Raw genomic sequence first — 17,936 nt, forward strand, 5'->3', positions numbered from 1 at the left:
AACAATCAATTTCAAGGAAGAGCCCAATTTAACCGGAACTTTAACAACCCCTACAACCCTCAAGGTTAAAATTCCAATTACCAACAAGGGTCAAGTAGTGGGTTCCAACAACAAACTCCGGGTTTTTATCAAAAACCCCAACAGGAAGAAAAAAAGTCAAATTTGGAGAGTATGTTGGAAAAGTTGATTTCATCACAAACTCAGCTTGTCGCAAATATAAACCAAACCAACGAGAAAAACGAACACCAGTTTCGAAATCAACAAGCCTCAATTCAGAATTTAGAGAAACAAATGAGTGGTTTAGCTAATTTACTTAGTGAGAGAAAACCAGGTAGTTTACCGGGCGATACAAATAAGAACCCTCAAAATGAGCACGCCAATGTTATCACCACACGGGGTGGTTTAGCATACGATGCTCCAAAAATGCCCGAAAATTCTGATTTTAGTGTTCCGTTGAACCGAAATGATGAACCGATTAAGGAGCCGGAAAAAGTGGTTGAAAAGGAAGAACGGGAAAAACCCGTAGTGAAACCATATCAACCACCGCTCCCATACCCAAGAAAACAACAACAAGAAAGGCTAGAGGCCGAAAGGTCAAAATTCCTAGATATGTTTAAACAAATTAACATAAATATGCCTTTCATTGATGTAATCTCAGGTATGCCCAAGTATGCTAAGTTCTTAAAAGACTTACTTACTAATCGGAAGAAAATGGAGGAACTTTCATCCGTCACCATGAATGCTAATTGTTCAGCAATTTTGATGAACAAAATACCAAAGAAATTAGCAGATCCTGGAAGTTTTACCATACCATGTCTCCTGGGAGATTTGGAATGCATTAAAGCATTAGCGGATTTAGGGGCTAGCATAAATTTAATGCCTTATTCATTATATGTTAAGCTAAACCCCGGGGTACTAAAACCAACCCGAATGGCAATTCAACTAGCGGACCGCTCTGTTAAATTCCCTCGTGGAATTTTAGAGAATATGTTAGTAAAAGTAGGTACCCTAGTATTTCCGGCTGACTTTGTAATTTTGGACATGGAGGAGGACACACGTGTGCCTCTTATATTAGGTAGACCTTTCCTCAATACCGCTAGAGCTATGATAGATGTTCATGGGTAGAAATTGACCCTTAGTATTGAGGATATGAAGGTTACCTTTTCCATTGACCATGCCCTACAATACCCCGAGTCTACTGATGATCAATGTTATTATGTGCAAACCATAGACACATATTCGGAGTTGTTGCAGGAATTTCCAGAATTGCAAGGTACGGGAGAATGCATTTTTGTGGAAGGTGATGAAGAGAATATGTTGGAAGAAGTGGAGATGTTGACCACCTTGATGGCTAACGGTTATGAGCCAAATGATGAAGAATACAGAAAGTTGGATTTAGGAAATGAGTACCGATGTAAAACATCGATTGAAGAACCTCCCGTTTTAGAACTCAAGCCACTTCCAAAACACTTGGAATATGCTTACCTACAAGAAGGTTCTACTCTCTCGGTTATCATTTCATCCGAACTCTCTGTAAGTGAGAAGTCTAAACTTGTTTCCATGTTAAAAGCCCATAAAACGGCTCTAGCATGGAAAATTCATGACATCAAGGGTATAAGTCCCTCTTATTGTACGCATAAGATATTAATGGAAGATAACTATAAGCCATGTGTACAAAGACAAAGGCGACTCAACCCTAATATGCAAGAAGTTGTTAAAAAGGAGATTGTCAAACTCCTAGATGCAGGTCTCATTTATCCAATTTCGGATAGCCCTTGGGTGAGTCCGGTCCAATGCGTGCCCAAAAAGGGTGGCATGACCGTTGTCACAAATGAAGACGACCAATTAATTTCTACCAGGACTATCACGGGTTGGAGGGTATGTATTGATTACAGAAAATTAAATGATGCTACCCGAAAAGACCATTTTCCTCTTCCTTACATTGATCAAATGTTGGAAAGGTTGGCAGGAAAGAACTTTTATTGTTTTCTTGATGGTTTCTCGGGATATTTCCAAATCCCTATAGCACCAGAGGACCAAGAGAAAACGACCTTTACATGCCCTTATGGTACTTTCTCCTATCGACGTATGCCCTTTGGCTTATGCAATGCTCCTGCTACCTTTCAAAGGTGTATGGTAGCTATTTTTCATGATATGATTGAAGACTTTATGGAAGTATTCATGGATGACTTTTCAGTCTTCGGTGATTCTTTTGACTCATGTCTTCATAATCTTGAGCGTATGTTGATTAGGTGTGAAGAATCAAATCTTGTGCTAAACTGGGAAAAATGCCATTTTATGGTAAAAGAGGGCATTGTATTGGGTCATAAAATTTCTTGTGCAGGTCTGGAGGTGGATAGAGCTAAAGTGGAAGTCATGGTCAAATTACCACCACCGTCAAATGTAAAAGGCGTAAGAAGTTTTCTGGGGCACGCTGGTTTTTACCGGCGGTTCATTAAAGATTTTTCCAAAATTGCAACCCCCATGAACAAAATTCTTGAGAAAGACGCTCCATTTGTCTTTACGGACGAGTGTCTTACCGCCTTTAACCTACTTAAAGCAAAGCTCACACAATCACCCATTCTCATATCACCGAATTGGTCAATACCATTCGAACTTATGTGTGACGCTAGTGACTTTGCTATTGGTGCCGTCTTGGGGCAAAGAATTGAAAAACATTTCAAGCGCATTTATTATGCTAGCAAGACATTGCAAGGAGCCCAACTTAATTACACTACCACCGAGAAGGAACTCCTGGCAATCGTCTTTTCGTTTGATAAATTCCGATCCTATCTGGTACTAGCAAAGACGGTTGTCTATACAGACCACTCGGCATTGAAGTACTTGCTTGCTAAGCAAGATGCTAAACCCCGGTTAATACGTTGGGTCTTGCTTTTGCAAGAGTTCGACATCGATATTAAAGACAAAAAGGGGGCCGAAAACCTAGCTGCCGATCACCTTTCTCGACTTGAGAACCCGAATCTTGGGGTTCTCCATGAGACTGTTATCCAAGATAACTTTCCAGACGAAAATCTCATGAAGATTGAGAAAATTGATGATCCATGGTTTGTAGACATAGCCAACTATCTTGCGGGTGGATTCCTAGAAACCGGTATGTCACATCAGAAACGAAAAAAAAATTTCAGTGACATAAAATACTATTTTTGGGAAAACCCGTATCTCTTCAAACGGTGTCCCGATGGGATAATCCATCGATGTGTCTCCGGGGAAGAATGCAATCAGATTCTTCTCCAATGTCATCTTGGTCCCACTGGTGGACATTTCGGACCCCAAGTCACGGGGAGAAAAGTCTATGAGGCCGATTTTTATTAGCCTACCATCTTCAAGGATGCCCACCAAGTATGTAAATCATGCGATTCTTGCCAAAGGGCAGGAAAAATTAGTCAGAAAGACGAAATGCCTCAAAACATAATCCGAGTTTGTGAGGCTTTCGACATTTGGGGCATTGATTTCATGGGACCATTCCCAAAATCTAATTCCAACCAATACATACTCGTTGCAGTTGACTACATGTCAAAATGGACGGAGGCAAAGGCTCTCCCCACAAACGATGCACGAGTTGTTATAATTTTTCTTAAAGAGCTTTTTGCCCGATTTGGTACCCCGAAATCATTAATTAGTGACCGTGGTACCCATTTTTGCAACACCCAATTGGAAAAGGTGTTGAAACGATATGGGGTAACCCATAAAATTTCTACATCTTATCACCCACAAACAAGTGGGCAAGTTGAAAACACGAATCGGGCATTGAAAAGGATCCTTAAGAAAACAGTTGGATCAAATCCTAAGGTGTGGTCAACAAAGCTTGACGATGCTTTGTGGGCGTTTAGAACCGCCTACAAAACTCCTATTGGAACCACACCTTACCGCCTAGTCTATGGGAAGGCATGTCATCTCCCTTTGGAGATAGAGCACAAATCACATTGGGCTCTTAAGACATGTAATCTCGATCTTACGGAAGCGGGAAACCTCCGTCTAAACCAACTTAATGAGTTGGATGAGTTGAGACAAAATGCCTATGAAAACTCACTCATTTACAAGGAAAAGACCAAAGTTTGGCACGATAACCGTCTCAGGAATCCAAAAGATTTTAAAGAGGGTGATCGTGTCTTGTTATTTAACTCACGATTTAATCTTTTCCCTGGAAAACTCAAGTCCCGATGGATGGGACCATTTGTGGTTAATAAGGTTTTTCCATATGGAACGGTGGAGTTAAGAAACGCAAAAGGTGACACGTTTAAGGTAAACGGGCACAGGGTCAAACTATATGTTGATGGACCCATGAACATTGAAGATGAGGTCAACCTCATTTTCGACCCCAAAGCTACCTAAGTTTGGGGGAAGAGTCGAGTGAAGCGACTCAAATTTTAAACCTTCACGAATGGTAGAATTAGGATTGCGTGATTTTGAGTGATTCTGTGTGATTTTTACTTCTGTGATTACCTTAAAGTTACCAACTAAAGCTAAACTGATCAAAAGCGAAAAAACAGTGAAGAACACATGGTGCGCGCCGCGCACCCTTGTTAGTGCGCCCCGCGCACACCACTGAATTCATTATATCGGGAAAAATTTTTGATCAGCAAGCTTCCTGAGTTAGTCTCTGGTACACTCCGCGCAAAACCAAAAAGAAAAACACCGTGCAAGCTTGTGCGCGCCGCGCACACTTCTGTGTGCGCTCCGCGCACCCCTCCTTTCAGCTACTTATTGGTTCAATTATTGTGGGGCCCACTTTTAATTCTCAACCACAAAAACCCCAACCCCGATTTCTGCCATTTTTCATCCCCAAATTCTGCATCTATCTCTTCCAAACTCAAAAACCTACCAAACCCTAACCAATTTTCATCCAATCTTCACCAAATCTCTTCCATTTTCAAGCAAATTCAAGATGAGGAGAGTATGTTCATGTTCTTCTACTTTTTATTCTTTTTAATACATCGATTTTAATCTCTTAATTTCGAATTTGTTGAAGAATTTAAGTGGGTTTTCTTTAAATTCATGATTTTTGTGAACATTAACATGCTATAATTATTATGTACACCTTGTATGCCTTAAAATTGAGATTCCATTGTATTTTTATGATATTCTTATGAATCTAGGGTTTACATGCCAATATAATTGCTAGCTTGATAATGTGTTAAGGATAGTTTGTAATTAGTAATTGTGGGTTGATTGAAGATGATTTTGGATGTTTTATGAGTCTTGTTATCTTGAATAAAAGTCTCAAAGTTGGAATGCTAACATGAATTGAATGAAAAAAAATTGATAATGTAAGCATGAAAAACTTTAGTGTTCCACTTAAGCATGCTTGTTGTGATATGATTAATAGATTTTTGGGTAACAATAACATGATGAGTTAAATTGTGCTTAAGGATTATGTTCAAATTTGGTTTCTATAATGCTATACTAGTCATGATAATCTTTGCTCTTAAAATGATTTATTTGCTTGAAGGATTAACATAACTATTGCTATATGTATCTTTGAACATGTATTTTGATTTAACCTAACACTAACAAGGTATTATTTCTATATGCCTTTTTGTTTTGGTGATGTTTCTTATGTGTAGACAAGGTCATCTAGTCAAGCGGCCCAACAAGGACAAGGTTCAAACCAAGGAAGACAACAAGCACCCGTACCGGATCAAAATGATCCTGCTGTTTGGTTAGCTTATGTCCGGGATCATGAGGACTACGCGGAAGAATATGAATGGGTGGTAAGGAAAAAGTGTGAGGCCACTTGGTATTTTGACCCGGAACCATTGGTTCAAGCAAGAGAGTACAATAGAGTCGCACGAATGTTAGAGGTGAAACACCAATTGTCATCCGGACAAGAAATCACAATTCGGGCATGGGAACGGGTTATGCGGATAAATGAAACCATTTACCCCGAGTTGTGTAAGGAATTCATCGCAACTCTGAACTTTCAATGCATTTTAAATCCGAGAGGGCAGGATTTTATGAGGTTTAGATTGGGAGGTTTGGCTCGATCAATGAGCCAAATCGATTTAGCTCGTGCTTTGGACATATATAACGAGCTAGATGACGATCAATTGGACGCATATCTCCGACAGACAGAGTATTACGATTCCAGCTACAATCCCAGAATTTTTTGGAGCGACATAAGTAATTACCAATTCGCTGCTAGTCGAAGCACATTCACGAAAATACATCATCAAGAGGCGAAGTTAATTCAGAGGTTGGTTTCTTGCACATTCAATGCAAGAAGGGAAGGAAACAACAAGGTAACGAGGCTAGATGTTTTTCTGATGGACAAAATCTACAATAAAAGTCCAGTTGATATTCCAACCACAATGGCAAAATATCTAAACGAAACAGGGACAAGAAATATAAACCCTATTGTAGGTGGTCACTATATCACTCGAATAGCGAGCTCGTTTGGAATTAACTTTGACCAGCTAGTAGCAAATCCGGACATGATGGAACCTTTGGGAAGTATATACTATATCAATGCCCAATTTTTGCAGCTCAACCAACACAATCGGCTCATTCCCTTTGTTCCTAGGATGGAACCACCTTAAAACCCACCCCGTGCCCACAATCATGAAGCAGGTGGTAGCGGTGTCGGACGAGAAAATGTGCAGGAGGAGGTTCACATGGAGGAACCTGAAAGTGAAGAAGAATTACCTCAGTTTCAAAGGAGAAGGCGTAGGCAGACGCAAAGGACACGGGAAGAAGAGTTGGAGGAAGTGATTTCCGGTTTTCATGATTTTCAGGTTGGTTATCAACACAGATACGACCAATATGAAGAACAAAGGCGACAATTTAACGAATTTCAGGAAGAACAACGGGAACATAATAGGGCTTCAAGGTATGATCAAAGGTGGGGGAATTACAGGGGCGATTGGCTTCGCCATAATGTTAGTTTGTATATGCAACACCCACAGGATTATTATGCCACTTCCTACCAAAACCCGACCTATTATAACACACCGAACAGAGTTCCGAGTCCTCCCTTATACGATGAGCAAGCGGCTATGCAGGATGCACAGACGCGCTTTGAGGACCAATACCCGCGCGGGAGACCTCGAAATGATGGTTCGGGAACCTACTCTGGATGGCCTTTTGGTAATTTCTCTAGTGATGATTAGAGGGCAAATGTACCTTATTTGATGATTGGTAACAATTTGGTGATTTTTCAGAAGCTTTGGTTTGTAATTATTTGAATATTTGTATTGTAGACTAATGTTTGTGGTGGTTGTGTTAAAAACACCATTTTTATCTATTTATATTTTGTGTGCTTGTTTATTTCTTATTGTTAAGGTTTAGTGATGCTGGCATTAAGTTCAGCAACGTACAAACATTTTGGAATTTGTGATAGAGATTAAGGAATGAACGATGTTCTTATGCTGGCATTAAGTTCAGCGCCATCGCTTACCTAAGTTTCACGATCTCAGGCTTATTATCAAGGTTTTTTCGAACTCTTTTCACACAAATGCCCTCGTGAATTTAAGTAATAAGATTTAAGTAATGAGGGCCTTACTTAATCTCAAGTGTGGGGAGAGGTAATTCTCTCGGGTACATCTTGGCTTACTTTCGAATTCTTAATGGAAATATTCTTTCGGGTACATCTTGTCTTACTTTCGAATTCTTAATGGAAATAATTATTAAAGCCTTAACGAAAAAGCCAAGTGTGGGGGATTTTACCAATCTTTTCGAATTACTATCACAAATTTTGCAAAATTAAAACGATTAAAGTACGTTTGGCTTGAAAAAGGAATAAAAGTCACTAAACGAAAGGATGCATCTAGTTCATCCTTGAAGGAAGTAAAGTCTTCCGAATTTCGCCTTACTTGGTATAGCAAACTTCCTAAACTATGTCATTTCATACTAATATCATTTCACGATATAAAATACAGTGGGAAGGGAAAGTCTTGAACTTTCAAACCCGAAAATAAACTTGGTAGGGTAAATCCAAGTCGCTATCCAGTGCAAGACCGATTACGGTGTATAAGCTGGAGCAGGATCTGTCCCGCGCGATAGCTTAGTCTTCGCAGTTTTAACCCTTGATCTTAATTGTACAAAATTGACATAAAATACCGATATTTATATCGCGTCAGGGGGCGCCCGGTTAAGAGTTCCATGATACTACAATCATAGGGGCGAATAGCTTGCTACTCGCCGACTGAGACTTCGGTTTTCAGTTACCCTCAACCGGAATTTGAGGTTAAAACCGGAAAATGTGTCTAGTTAAAACTAGCAATGACATTTTCAAAATCTTAAAACGTTTTCTCAAAGATCCAATTTTCCCTAAGGATCCAAATTTTTAAAGAACTTTCATCGAAGTTCACCTCTCCCAAGCAATCCAAATGTGTGCATGTGTTTCATAAATTGTGTGTTGTACCCTCACGAGTGTGTATTCCAATTGTGTAAACATGTGTTCATATAGCGTGAGTTGTGTTACAAAATAATGTGTGTGTTTTGTGTACTTCGTGTGAATCGTGTGAAAATTATGTACCATATAGCGTGAGTCTTTATGTGTGTTTTGCGTGATTCGTGTGATTTGTGTATAATGTACTTCAAACAATGTTTTTGATTCATATATTTTTGTGTTTTGTATACGCATGATTAGAACAAGACTTGCTTGAGGACAAGCAAGAGTTAAGTGTGGGGGATTTTGATATTACTCAAAATAGACATATCATTAGTCACAATATCAAGTCCTATCGTCGGTTATTTCATACGAATATGTAATATTTCCATTATTATTCCGTTGTATTGTAATTAAGCATAGAATCATTGAATACTTGAAGAAATGTTGAAGATAATGAATGAAACAACTCAAAGATCAAAACCAGAACAAGAAACGAAGAAACAGAAAAATGAAAGCTACAGTGCGCGCCGCGCACCATCCGCGCACACCACCGCGCACTCAAGACTTTGATCAGAACATTTGATTAAAATGGAAACCAGAGAGCGCCCCGCGCAAGTTCAACAGAACGCGCCGCGCATAACAGAGCGCGTCGCGCACTTCGCCTCGCACAAATACCTGAAACGTCCTAATTAAAGTGCGATCGTGAACTGGAAAGTAAAAGTGTGGTAGGTGAGTAGTGCGCTCCACGCACCCCTTATGTGCGCGCCGCGCACCCCTTATGTGCGCGCCGCGCACAGTGCTTTCCAGCTACTTTTCAGCCTTTTTAAACCTCTTTCCAGCTTCATTCCAAGTGTGCCAGTTTTCTTTCTGTTCAGAGACGAAAACATATCATTCAAAACAGTTCTTGAGCTTATCAAAGTGCATCTAAACACTAAAATCATTGAAGATTCAAGGATCATTCAAGGGCTTCATCCAAGATTACTCTAAAAAGTTCAATCTTGTATTTACAATGAATTCTATCTTTGTTACTGTTATGTTTAAGTTTTCTAGCATGATTGTTGGCTAGTTCCTTTTATGTTCATCTAGATAAATAACCGAGATGTTGAATGTTTACTTTTGATTGATAGTTACCATGCACGATAGTTTGATGTTTGAATACAAGAACCATTCTTGTTAAGTTTAATCTTTTCGATTCAACTAGTTAGTATACTTGTTCAACTAAGAAACACCATCTTGCTGATTTAGTATATTGATTTACACCTAGTGACAAGTGTTTGCCCATCTTTTACCAAAAGGGGTAAGTTGCGTTCAAACGGTTAATCTATATAGGAATGTAAGAACGACTCTTGTAGATGCTCTCAGATAGCTTAATTGATATGTGTAGTTGTCTAGGTGAACGATCAATTCCCTAGAATCTGTCATGCATATTTTCACTACTCAATTCCATATAACTAATAGGTGTTAGTAATTTGCCTTATCTAGTGACGTTTATAGGGATCTTATTACCACACTTAATTGTTTACTTGGGTTGGGTGAATTGAACATTTAACCAGATCAAGGGAATGAACTAAGCTAAACCATTAGTTGACATAGGAGTGGATCACGATCAACACACCATTGACTTGATCATTCTTCAAGTCTTTAGACTAGTTGAATTAGCTGATTACAAATAGGAGGTCTTAGATGACAAGAACATCACTTGCGTCGTGTAATCCCGTTTGAGTGTTTATTCAAGACTACTCTTGGTAAACCGATCAATTAGTTCTCGTGCATAACCAATCAATCCAATCTTAATCCTAAATAAACATTCACATCGAGGGTAAAAAGTCTAGATGAGCATATTTCATCTCTTTGATATCAAAACTATCTTAATTGCTTTCCTTGCACTTATAAATTTAAAAGACCAAAAATATTGTTTTTACTTTTACTCTTCTCTGATTTGGCTAATCGTTAAATAAGCCACAAAACATAAAACTTGTACCTTTAAGCTTCATTTGCTTAGTTAATCATAATATAGTTTACAATTCTAGTTTGACTAATACAACTGTCCTTGGAACGATACACGGATTTTACCATTATCTATACTACTACACGATCGGGTACACTGCCCGTTAGTGTGTGTAATCTTTAAAACCGGTATTTTTCATATAACAATTCATATACCACTTTTCGCACATCAATTGTACATGTTGGTTGCATGTATGTTAAAACAGGGGTACTTATTATAATGTTAAAGTTTAGCTACCAGGGTGCTCAATCTTGTAGAATATTTTGATAAACATTTCTGGATGAAACAACTGAAATCTTGTGATCTGTAACGACCCGGATTTTTCTGATCATTTTATACCTATGAGATTAATATTTACATAAATTAAACCTTACCAACATGATAAGTAATCTAAATTGTTGAGATTTATGTTTTTAAAAAGAGTTTTACACAACGTTTGACCGTCCAATTTGACCGATGATATCACGAACTATATAACAAACGATAATTATATGTTTGTGTATATATATGTATTTATATATATTTAACATGATCTAAGAATGGTTTAACATCTTATTGTGTACTAATAACAATAAGTTATAAGTATACTTTGAGACTACTAACTTAAGTTTTCAAAATGATAACTATACGTAACGTTATTTGACATATATACCTTTAACCTATAATACTTATACAAGTATCATATAAATATATATTTAATCACTTTTAAAGGGCTTATATACATAAAAAATATAAGTATATTTACAAAAGATAGCTATATTTGAATTCTCGTTCCGTTTCCTCAAAATTTCTACATGTATACCTAGAGTATATGTACTCGTATCATACTCAGCTCCTATACGTATTTACTATTAGTATATACACATCACAATCACTTTATTAGCAGTCATGAGTCAGCCAATTTTGGATCTTAGCATGCGTGATTAATCAATTTGGCATATTACAAGACTTTTGCACAATATTACAAATTTATACATCTTTTCACCACCATTTATACTCCATTCCAATTTCATTTTTACTACACATTTTCTCTAACCAAAAACACACTCTTAGGAACCTTAAGTGTTCTTCACAATCTCAGAAAATAATCATGAAGATCTAGCTTCAAAAACAAGCCTTAATCATCATAATAAATTCCTTACAAGAAAACTTCAATAATCCTTCCAAAAATACAAGTTTACTTCCAACCTTTTGATCCAACTCCACCACTCCTTTGGTTCTAGGATTTTACTCATCTTTTACAGTAAATTTGTCCAAGTAACTTGAGGTAGTAACCTTGTTCATAATTTTATTCGATTCATATTTATATAGCTATCTTATTTTATGTTGTAAAATTTTAACAATAAGAACATAGTTTGAATGATTTCAAACTTGTTTGCAAACTAAATAGATTCTTCTAACTTAACATTTAAAACACTTCAAGACCTGTAATATATCATAATGATATGCTAACTTAACAAGATATAACTTGGTTTTACAAAGAACATCTTAAAACTGAATCTACGTCGTCGGAGTGCAACCGGGGGCTGTTTTGGGTTGGATAATTAAAAACCATCTTAAGCTTTGAATTGGAAGTTAATGTTCTGGAAAAATGATATTTCTTATGAATATGTTAACACATAAAAATTTCATGGTTTAACTCAAAGTGTAAGTATTTTTAGAAAAATGATCATTAAATGTTGTTTTTATGATGGAAAATGATCACTTCCATAAGTTTCACCAAAGTTTGACCTATAACCTGTGATTTCGAATACAATCTAAGGTATTTTCAGTTCATATTCTTAAAATTTGACTCGATCCAAGGAAGTGGCAAGTTGAACCAACAAAAATGGAGTTGTAATGAAGAAACTACGACTAAAACAAGATCGGGTATCCGAAGCTAGTTTAGCTACGAAAATATTTGGAGAAAAATTAAATTAATCATATATTTCTAATTAATATGATATTTCATATATATTTACTTATGATTTGATTTTATATATTTCAGGACCACCCGTAAACAACACTAGAAGATTAATCATAAGACCTCATGATTGTACGCAACACGTCATTTGACAACACGGTACTTTATGTACGCAACACGTCACTTGACAACATGGTACCATGGGTCGAGATTAATTCTGATCAATACGAATACGATGGGGTCTTTATTTATTTTATTTAAGCAACTAATTGTGGACCACTAACATCGGACTGCTAACTACGGACTAAGAAAATATTAAAAGTATTAAAAGTATATATATATATATATATATATATATATATATATATATATATATATATATATATATATATATATATATATATATATATATGTAACGATTACTTAAAAAGAAAATATGTTGATATATTATATATATGGTTAGGTTCGTGATATCTATCGGAGACCAAGTCGTGATAAATACCTTCAAGGCAAAAGTGAGTATATAGTCCCACTTTTAAACTCTAAAGATTTCGGGATGAGAATACATGCATTTTATGATTTACGTTATGGACAAAAGTGATTAAAAATATATATTCTACGTTGAGTTGTACCACTGGCATACTTCCCTGTAACTTGGTAACTATTTACATGAGGTATTGTAAACGCGAATCCTGTTGATAGATCTATCGGGCCTGACAACCCCAACCGGACTGGACGACCAGTATTCAACGGTTGCACAGTACTTCGTTTCGGTGACTACACTTGGTACGGTGTAGTAAGATTTCATAATAAAGGGAATATGCGACGTTGATTAAATGTTAAGTATGGTTATCAAGTGCTCAACAACTTAGAATATTTTTATTAAAATGTTTATATATGAAATCTTGTGGTCTATATTTATAACGCTGCCGACATTAAACCTATATCTCACCAACTTTATGTTGACGTTTTAAGCATGTTTATTCTCAGGTGATAACTAAAAGCTTCCGCTGCAACATGTTGAATTTAAGCAAGATTTTGAGTATGCATATTTGTGTCAAAAGTAAAACTGCATATCGGAGGATTTGTAATGTAAAATATGTTGGAAGTCGTATTGTTATTATCACACGTAAATTTTGTAAGTCTAAGATTATCGCTAAACGATAATCATTATTAAGTTGTTTAAACCTTGTATTTGTAATAAAAGCTATGGTTTGTATTGTAAAAACGAATGCAGTTTTTGAAAAATGTCGCATATAGAGGTCAATACCTCGCGATGAAATCATATGTTATTGTATTCGTCCTTATGGTTAAGGTCGGGTTATGACATGTGGTATCAGAGCGTTGGTCTTAGAGAACCAGAAAATTTGCATTAGTGTGTCTTATCGAGTTTGTTAGGATGCATTAGTGAGTCTGGACTTTGACCGTGTTTGATTTAGAAAACTATTGCTTATCCTTGTTGGTTAAAAATTAATATGTAAATATTATGTGATACTAACATGCTAGTTGTTATGTGATAGATGTCTAGCTTAGAACTTGTTATCACATTCAACGACTCCGAACCAGAATCTTCAGATGGTGTTCCAGTCATTAACCTATCCGATGATGAAAACGACACCTTTGGGGAAGACTCACAAGTTCCGGATGAATCAATTGAAGAGGAACCGGAAAGTGATCCTGAGGAGGAAGAAATACAGGAAATTACGAAAGACAAGTTCGAACGAGGAAAGAAACGAAAGGCTACTGAAATGGAAAATCCAAATCCCGAGTCTAGAGAGAATGTTGTGGCACCAACTCCACCAGATACTTCCACACATATTCCCGCTATTCCTATTAGTTCTATCCCGACATCCAGTTCTTCGGTTCCTCAGCCAAAACGCAGGGAGACAACCAGGATAACCTTTAAGCGATTTCTTTGAACACAAACGCTTTGGGTTAAATGATGCGCTGTTGTTTTAAACCATGGGATCATATAATGTTTTGTATAATATTACTAGTGTGGTTTGCTTAATGTTTGATGTAAGATAAGCATATGTAAAATAGTGAAGTGTGAAATGCAATAATTTTCCATGGTTGAGTAATATTTGGGTGATAGTAATTGATTTTCGTACTAAGCTATTAAGTATGAACTTTAACGGGTAGGTACTACCCTAGGTATAATTATAAAACGCTAATAAGAAGAAAAGACTTTTATAATAATAACTGGTTCATATTATTAATAAGCTACGATGTACTGTATATACATACTACATCTATAATATTCCATGTGAATAATTATTTTTTTTTCCATTTTTATTGAAGATTATGGCGCGATTGAACCGAATGACGGAACAAGAAATCCAGGAACTCATCAATCAGCGAGTGAAAGACAGAATGTTATGGGTCGAGGCTGCAAGAGGTGCTGCAGTTAACCCAAATCCTCGTGTGGGATGTACTTACAAAACTTTTCAAGGTTGCAAGCCCTCATCATTCAGTGGAACAGAAGGACCAGTCGGTTTAACCCGGTGGATCGAAAAGATTGAGTCTGTGTTTAAAATCAGTGGTTGTATTGAGAAGGACATGACCAAGTATGCATCATGCACCTTACAAGATAGTGCACTCACGTGGTGGAAAAACTATGTGAAGGCCGTAGGAGGAGATGTAGCTTATGATACTCCCTGGGAAGAATTCAAAACAATGCTAATCAACGAGTATTGTCCAAGGAACGAGGTTAGGAAGTTGGAAGCTGAATTACGAAGCCTGAAAGTTGTTGGTACTGAACTCACCAACTACAATCAGCGATTCATGGAATTAGCTTTGCTATGTCCCAAATTAGTACCAACCGAAGAACGGAAGATTGAACTGTACAAAGATGGTTTGCCTAAAAATATCAAAGCAAATGTTACAGCATCGAAACCCAAGACTATTCACGAAGCCATCACCATGGGATGGACCAGATTATTCTGGATAAGAACACCGATGTCAAGACATCGGGAAACAAAAAAAAGTGGGAAGTTAATCATCAACAATCCAACAAGAAACAAGAAACCACGCAAGGTGCGGGTAGCGGTTCGAACTCAGGTTACCAAGGACGAAATCCTTTATGTAACAGATGCCACAAACATCACTCTGGTTATTGTAATGTGGTGTGCGAAAATTGTAATCGAAGGGGTCATCTTGCTGAAGATTGTCGGATTCCTGTTACAAATACAAATGACACCAAGACTCTTGCCACTAATGCAAATAGAACTGCCTTGGCCACTGTTACCTGTTATAGGTGTGGGAAACAGGGTCATTATAAGAGCCAATGTCCGAATCCAGAGAAGAATAATGGATCTGCATGTGGAAGAGCATTTACTATTAATGCTAGAGAGGCGTGTGAAGACCCGGAGCTTGTTACGGGTACGTTTACCATTAATAACTTATCCGCATCTATTATATTTGATACTGGTGCCGATAGAAGTTACGTGAGTAGAGACTTTTACGCTAAATTGAATTGTTCATCATTACCTCTAGATGCTAAGTACATGATTGAGTTAGCTAATGGTAAACTAATTAAAGCCGATAAAATTTGCCGTGATTGTAAAATAAATTTAGCCGGAGAAATATTTAAGATTGATTTGATACCCGTAGAATTAGGAAGTTTTGATGTAATAGTCGGCATGGACTGGATGTCCAAAATAGGAGCTGAAGTTGTGTGTGCCAAGAAGTCAATTCGCATTCCTCGTAAGGATAAAACGCCAGTAATGATTTATGGAGAGAAGGGTAACTCAAAGCTAAAACTCATTAGTTGTTTGAAAGCTCAAAAGTGCTTGAAGAAAGGGTGTTATGCTATCTTAGCACATGTTAATAAATTCGAAACGAAGGAAAAAGTGAAGAGCATCAATGGCGTGCCTGTGGCAAGAGATTTTCCTGAAGTCTTTCCGGAAGAGTTGTCGGGATTACCTCCATTTAGATCTGTAGAATTTCAAATAGATCTAGTACCAGGAGCTGCACCAGTGGCTCGTGCTCCATATAGACTTGCACCATCTGATTTAAAAGAACTTCAGAGTCAGTTAAAAGAATTACTGGACCGTGGATTCATACGACCAAGTACTTCACCGTGGGGAGCTCCGATTTTATTCGTCAAGAAGAAAGATGGATCTTTTAGGATGTGTATAGATTATCGTGAATTAAATAAGTTAACTATCAAGAATCGGTATCCACTACCGAGAATTGACGACTTATTTGATCAACTGCAAGGATCATGTGTGTACTCGAAAATCGACTTAAGATCGGGCTATCATCAATTACGTGTCAAAGAAGAAGATATTCCGAAAACTGCTTTTTGGACATGTTATGGTCATTACGAATTTTTGGTTATGCCGTTTGGGTTGACTAATGCGCCAGCTGTATTCATGGACCTCATGAATCGAGTTTGTAGTCCGTATTTAGATAAGTTTGTTATCGTTTTCATTGACGATATTCTTATCTATTCCAAGAGTGAGCAAGAGCATGAGCAGCATTTAAGGTTGGTATTAGAATTGTTAAGAAAAGAACAGTTATACGCCAAATTTTCTAAGTGTGCATTTTGGTTGAAAGAAGTGCAATTTCTTGGCCACGTTGTTAGTAGCAAAGGAATTCAGGTTGACCCAGCTAAAATTGAGGCCATTGAAAAATGGGAGACTCCTAAGACACCAACACAGATATGCCAATTTTTGGGTTTAGCTGGTTATTATAGAAGGTTTATTCAAGATTTTCCCCGAATAGCTAAACCGTTAACAGCGTTAACGCAAAAGGGAAGAAGTACGAATGGACTTCTGAGCAGGAAAGTGCATTTCAATTACTGAAGAAGAAGTTGACTACAGCACCTATTTTATCGTTACCTGAAGGGAACGATGATTTTGAGATATATTGTGACGCTTCGCGACAAGGTTTTGGTTGCGTCCTTATGCAACGAAAGAAAGTTATAGCATACGCATCTCGACAATTGAAGAATCACGAGCGGAATTATACGACGTATGATTTAGAATTGGGAGCAGTAGTGTTTGCATTGAAGATATGGAGACACTATTTATATGGGGTTAAATGCACTGTGTTTACTGATCATAAAAGCCTTCAACATATTTTTGATCAAAAACAGCTGAACATGAGGCAACGTAGGTGGGTCGAGCTGATAAACGACTATGATTGTGAGATTCGCTATCATCCCGGGAAAGCGAATGTAGTGGCCGACGCTCTAAGCAGAAAGGAACGGGAACCAATTCGAGTACGAGCGATGAACATAAAAATTCGCATGAATCTCAACTCACAAATCAAATAGGCTCAACGAGAAGCTCTTACTAAAGAAAACATAGGAAATGAAATAATGAAGAAGTATGGGAAACAACTCGTTATACGGGAAGACGGAATTCGATATTTTGCAAACCGTATTTGGGTACCAAAGTTGGGTGGATTAAGGAAGTTGATATTGAACGAGGCACATAAGACAAGATACTCGATACATCCTGGAGTTGGAAAGATGTATCAAGATCTTAAGACGCATTATTGGTGGCCTAATTTAAAGACAGATGTTGCAACATGTTGAATTTAAGCAAGATCTTGAGTATGCATATTTGTGTCAAAAATAAAACTGCATATCGGAGGATTTGTAATGTAAAATATGTTGGAAGTCGTATTGTTATTATCACATGTAAAGTTTGTAAGTATAAGATTAT

This window comes from Rutidosis leptorrhynchoides, chromosome 1, assembly GCF_046630445.1.
Source record: "Rutidosis leptorrhynchoides isolate AG116_Rl617_1_P2 chromosome 1, CSIRO_AGI_Rlap_v1, whole genome shotgun sequence".
NCBI lineage: Eukaryota > Viridiplantae > Streptophyta > Magnoliopsida > Asterales > Asteraceae > Rutidosis > Rutidosis leptorrhynchoides.